We start from the raw sequence: 6,693 nt of genomic DNA, 5'->3' as shown, positions 1-6,693 counted from the left end.
CTCAATGCACAACTAAACTACCCAAACCTTATCAAAACTACCAAAAGCCACTTTTTGCAGCACTTTCAAATAGTACCTAAAAGTACCAAAACTACCAAAATCAAACTACCAAACAAGCAAATAGTACCTAAAAGTACCAAAAGTACCAAAACTACCAAAATCAAACTACCAAAACCACTTTTTGCAGCACTTTCAAATAGTACCTGAAAGTACCAAAAGTACCAAAACTCCCAAAACGACCAAAATCAAACTTTCAAATAGTACCAAAACAACCAAGACTACCAAAGAAACACTTTTTGCAACACTTTCAAAGACTACCTTCAAGTACCAAAACTACCAAAATTACCAAAATCGAACTACCAATTATACTTTTGCAGCAGTTTCAAATAGTACCTAAAAGTACCAAAACTAGCAAAACTACCAAAGCTATCAGAATAAAACTACCATAACACCTTTTGCAGCACTTTCAAAAAGTACATTAAAGTACCAAAACTACCAAAAAGTACCAGAAATACCAAACCATAAGACAGAAGGAAACCATAAACTACCTAGAATAAAAACAATTCTACCATAAGTACCTAACACTACCAATCCCACCAAACCAAGCATAAACAGTTCTATCAAAGGTACCTAACACTACCAATCCCACCAAACCAAGCATAAACAGTTCTACCAAAGGTACCTAACACTACCAATCCCACCAAACCAAGCATAAGCAATTCTACCAAAAACTCCCAAAACTACCAGCACCTTTTGCTCTAGAATCTTCTTGTCGAGCAATGGCGTATCTTCACTCATTCCGTATTGGTGTAGCATCCTTCGACTGGCAGCCATATCAGCTTCTATCACATTGATTTCTGCGTCATCGCCAGTGTTGGCCTCTCTCAGTGTTTCCAGCTGGGTCTCATATTCCTTGATGTCGTGCATAATCTGCTTGACAAGTTTATTGGAACCCTCCGTCCTCAAGAGTGTTTCCTTCTTCTAATTCAGAGACATTGTTAGCTCTTTCAGCCTATCGGCTACCCCCACACATGTCCGAGGGACTCTCCCAACCATAGCTTCAAGGTACGCAATATAATCAGGTGTCTTCTCCTCATGACGCTGTGGGGGGAATTTCTTTGTAGGGGGCATACTACCGACTGGCGTAAGTCGAGGCTTCTTGGTATTTGACGGGTGGCCTCCTTGGGACGCACCGTTTGCCTTTTGCCAAGTCTCAACCTTCTTTTCCAAGCCTCCTGGTCAGGAGGAACACATGTTGAGTATACTCTCACCAAACCTGGTCCATGCAACCCTCTGGCCCACAAGGTCCTTTGTGGATGCATGACACTTCTCATATGCAAAACAGCGGGGTAAATTTTGTAGTGATCTCCCCACATGATGGTGGGGCTTGGTACACCTTATGGAACAGGAACCTGCATTCATCCTGAAGTCGTGGCTGCACATGATTTAAGTAAATCTTTGTCTTCTTCTGGCTGGAATGCCTGAATACAGTGAGCCACTAGTCATCAGGGATGTCATCTTCCGTAAGATCCTTTGGCAGTACCCCCTCCATGCTCAATCCATACTCATCATGAAGCTCTTGTGCTGTATAGCAGAACTTTGTCAAGATAGGGTACTCCTCCATCTTGTTTTTTCCTGCGATGTGGAAACAACACGCAAGTAAAGACATGCCCTGATTCCAGCAGTCCAAATACCTGATTATTCACCCTATATGCCTTATATCAGTTGTGGAAAACAAAACACATGGAATGAAATGAATGTATCTCATTCATGTGACAATTGCAAAATTCAGTTGTGTACAGAGCCAAATTTGGTTATGCTAACAGCCCTACTGAGCTTCAACTTTGTGCTATGCTCATGCACAACATATACTGATTTTTGCACTTGCATGCATGCAAGTTAGCAATCTAAAGGCAGCTTATCCATGTAACTTTGTAACTTTCCTAAACACAAAGAAAGGTAACACTTTTGCCTCCTTCCTTGAACTTTCCCAAGTGGCTAGCTCTCTTTCAAGCTGCAGAAGAATTTCAATGATCTCTTCGCTTGGAATTTTTGGAATAGCTAGTATTTGAACTGGAAGAATTTTTTGATTCAGACAAGCTCGATGGTGATGAGGAGAGGTTGGTGATTCTCTACATTTCTCATGATTCTTTTCACTCTCCTCTGAGCAAAGAGAGGAATTGGAGCTTGAAGATCTCCTACTAGAAGAGAATTAAGGAGAAGGTGATCTTTTAGGATTATGTCCCTTTGGGTGAACATATTGTTCAAATGACACATGACTATCCATATCATTTATAGAAGATTTCTCTCAGGGGACCTTGGCCTAAATTCCTAAGAAAATCCCAAACATGCACATGTACTTGCTACATGCAAAAAAAGCAAATGCAGACCTCATCAGATAAAAGACATGCAGAAGCTTGCATGCATGGAAAAGAAAATGGTAAATCACCAGAAAATGTAGAGCTCTCATAGCACCTACGGTTAGATGTTGTAGATGACCGTGGAGTCTCATCATCAGCAAAAAGAGGCCCAGGCTTAAATGAAGTCTCCACGGACACAGCAGGTTTCTCCTCTCCACAAAGGAGGCCCCCTTGCTAGCCCTCGTATTTGGGGTGTTGATGTTTCGAGGGGACTTTGCATCCATTGTCCTCTTCTTCTTCTTCCCATTGTCCAGTGACGCTTTAGCTGCTAATTTCCTCGCTGGCGTCCTCATCTTCCTGATTGTGAGTAGCTAGGGAGCTTGTTCCCTGCAACTGTAGTGGTTTGCAGAAGGCGCTGTAGTAAGAGAGCAAGGTGGAAGCTAGAAAATGTGTTGAGCAACTGCGCCACTCACAAACGCATGGTACTGTGATGGGACTTTTGGCACGGTTTCAAAACACCACTCGCATTACTTATTGCCCCACCCACGTTTTCTTTCACGAAAAGTTTAAATCATACAAATTTCCCTCCTACCATTCTTTAACATAGATGAAAAAAAAGGTTCCCTCCAAAGTGTGGACAATGGGTGAAAGCATGGTTTGTACAACCAAACCATGCTTTCACCCATTTACTTTATAGATTTCTTGAATGGTCAAAGTGAATACAAACTAGCCGGCCGACACAAATTACCATAGCTCGTAATGAGCACTTGAGTACTAATTGTACATATCCCTTATCCATAAATACTCCGAGGTTGAAAAAGAAACTGCCCTCAATTGTTGCGAGGTACATAAGTGGTGAAGCAGAGTACCAAGTACAAGATGGTAGGTACATGCCTACATAGCACAATGAGTAACTAAAATCCAAAAGAGTAACAATTATTAGTAGGAAGCAATTTAAAAGTGGAAACAATGTGTAACATATGTATGGTGTGATGGGAGTGCATAGAATGAAGTAAATGTGCATGGGTGTGGAGTGCAACATTGGTCAAAAATGTTGTTCCAAATAGATCACATGCTGTAACCCTTTCACCTTGCCATAACAGTCCATCATATCTTTTCATATCAATCCATACCAAATGTGGTGGGCGAGTTCCACATATAATGTAACCACATCGAGTCCTACCTTACCAGGTGTAGGCACTCTAGGACACATGTATCGACATCCATAATTTTCCATAACATTATTGCAAATTGGAGAGTCTTGCCTCATGAGGTGTAGGCACTCTAATACACGTGTCAATAACCATAAGTTTTGGTAGCAAGGTGTGGAGCGGAGAGTCCTGCCCTATCCAGGCATAGGAGCTCTAGCATGTGTAGAAATTTTTCCATTCCCATTCAGTCTAACCGATAAGATCCTTGCCATAACAATGTACAATGTTTCAACTAGTGAGCTGGGATAAATTTCAAATCACTAGAATGAAAATAGTGTTGCTCATGTATGAAGCTTGTTGATACAAAGTGCAGATGATAATGAGAGTTGTTAAGGTTAGTCATCACCCAAGTTAGCCATCTAATACTACATAGAAAGACTGGAAAAAGGGAGAGCAAGGCCCAAAGAGATGACCTGCAGGCTGTGGGTCAAATGCCAGAGATGTGGCCTTGACTTAAACCCAATGGAAAGTGGTGTATACCAAAAGATCCATGGGTTTTGAGTCACACCGAAGAGCAACAAGTGAAGAAGACTATACCTTGATTCAAGACTCCCACATGGTGCATGCGATGTTTGAAAAGGGCTTTTACCAGGGATGACAATCTCAGTGGTCTTAAGTCCCACGATTGGCACATATTTTTACATTTTTGTTGATTTGTTATTTGTATTGATTAAGAATTTCTTAAGTAAACTAACGTATTTTGTGGGTGTTGTTTGTGTATGATTAGCCATGGCCGATGACGATGAGCCATACTCTCCTAGTTTTAGTTTTCCTGTCACTCCAACCGGCATGTCACCCAAGCAAATGGGCTCGTTTTTGTCTTAGTTCACACTAGAGCAGATCGTGATGGCATAGTACCTTTGGGGTGCAGGGCCCTCTAGACCTACTACGGCCGACCCTACGCTCGGGACTAGTGTGGTCCCTACACCAAGCGGCCCCACACCTCAGCCTAGTGTGCCCCCTATGCCTAGGACTTGTGTGCCCCCTACACTAACGGGTGGTTCATCCTCGAGATGATGTAGGCGTTGTTCTGGAGGTGGTGGTTTTTGTGGTAGCGGTTCTATCGGTGTGTCCGCACTATCGAGAGAGCGTCCACCACTCTCTTCAGTAGATAGTTCACCGATGGGCACCCCATGCCCACGTACACCTTGGGGATCACACGAGCATGATCTTAGCAAGGTGTACAAGAGCAAGGGTGGGGCTGTTGTGGCAGATAGGGTCAAAAAGGCCATGCGTCAAAGGATTCAACAGCTCTGTATGATTCAGTTTGGTCACTTTGTGATGGAGATTTGGGAAAACCTCGATGCTAAGAGAAAGAATTACATCATCGGCGCCATTCAGACAGTACAGGCCGGCAGAGGGGTATGATCAAGTCTTGAACAACTGGATTTTGAGCGTGGCGAGGTCCACAATGTCACATCATTGGTCAGAGGCGAGAGACATGTACAATGACGGAAATGCCAAGCCGGCATGGTTGGATGCAGAGGAGTAGACGGGGATTACACGAGAGACACAAGACAATCCCAATAGATTTCAACAGCAGAGAGATGCAGCTAGAGTACGCTTGGAGTCTGCTGAAGCGTCACATCTTGGGAGTGGACGTTACGATATGCTTCAACATGAGTTTTTAAGTATTATACATATGATTTTAATTATTGATAATATATATGTTATTTGAAGATTTATCTAATGATTAAACCATAATTTTGCAGGAAGTTGCCGTGAAGCGCCTTCCGACACGCCAAGAGGATAAGTATGGGTACAAGCATGGACTTTTGGCCCTTTTGACCCAGCTGCAAGAGGAGGGAGAGGACGTCGATTGGGAGGCATTGCCATTAGGGTCTTCTCACTCAGGGATTGTTTGCATATGTATAGTTTTGTAGTGCTTATGTTTATGGTTTATGGTTATGTTTATGGTATGGCATAGATGTTATGGTTAAGGTTTGATAGTCAACTTAAGATTATGGTTTTTCTATGATGGTATGACAATCATCTGATGGTTATGGTTATGGTCATGGTTATGGTTATGGTTGTGCAACGATGGTATGGCTATTATAGTTATGGTATGACAATCAAGTTATGGTAATGGTTATGGTATGGCAAACAGGTTATGTTTATGGTTTTACAGTTTCTGACTCATGTTTTAATTATGGTAACAAGTTATGCTATTCTTACAATTTTGCTAATTGCCATACACTCACTCTTTAGCGTCAGCTTGTAGGTGGAGTGCGGTTGCTTGTGCACTCTTCCTTTGGGCAGAGAGGGCTGTTTTCTTTTACTGTAGTACATGCAGCATTAGTTCCCAGCCCTCTCTGCCCAAAAAAATTTACAGGTTTTGGTCATCGGTACAGGTGCCGGTATCAGCGTCGGTAGGGGCAACGGTATGAGCGTCAGAATTTACTATATAAATACCCGTGCTTATTACGTTGCGTATTCCGACACCTATTTAAATTTTTATTCCAACGCAAGATATACCGATGGTTATACCGACACTACGATACCAGCGTCCCCTCCGAGGCTTATTTCAGCGCTTTTTAGTTTAAAAAGTAACACTATTTCGTCGGTACCTGCGCCAATTTTTGCGCGACGTCTTGTAGTGTAAGAATTTGAAAACCATACTTGTCAAAAATAATGGTTAGTATTCTCTGCTAGAAGTATCAGATATTCTAAGAAAAATTCACAAAATTTAATAACATTGCTTCTGCCTATTGTTATCCACTACTTATTCTAGTGTAACATACCACTAGAATAAGTAGTATATGTCATATCCTAATGAATCAAAATGTCATTGTTCACACTTATCACCAATATTCATAAATCTCAAGTCTGATTCCACAAACATTGTCGCGATAGGAAATCATCATATACCGATTCTAACTGTAATTCCAAGATGAGTCCAAATCCAATATATCTTTCATTTTATATATCTGGGTAACAAAATTATACTGGGGACAATGGTGGCCAGCTACTGCTGCATGATTTTGTGGTTGGTGTTGCCTCAACCAGTGAACCTACACCAACAAGACGTGTTGCTTATATCGATGAATGTGCATTAATATTGCCTTGACCGAAAGATCTGCATTTATTATTATTTTGGATAGTGAATTTGCACTTGGTTGGTG

This window comes from Adiantum capillus-veneris, chromosome 13 (genome assembly GCF_014529385.1).
Source record: "Adiantum capillus-veneris isolate H3 chromosome 13, ASM1452938v2, whole genome shotgun sequence".
Taxonomy (NCBI): Eukaryota; Viridiplantae; Streptophyta; class Polypodiopsida; order Polypodiales; family Pteridaceae; genus Adiantum; species Adiantum capillus-veneris.
Note: the sequence above shows the minus strand (reverse complement) of the source record.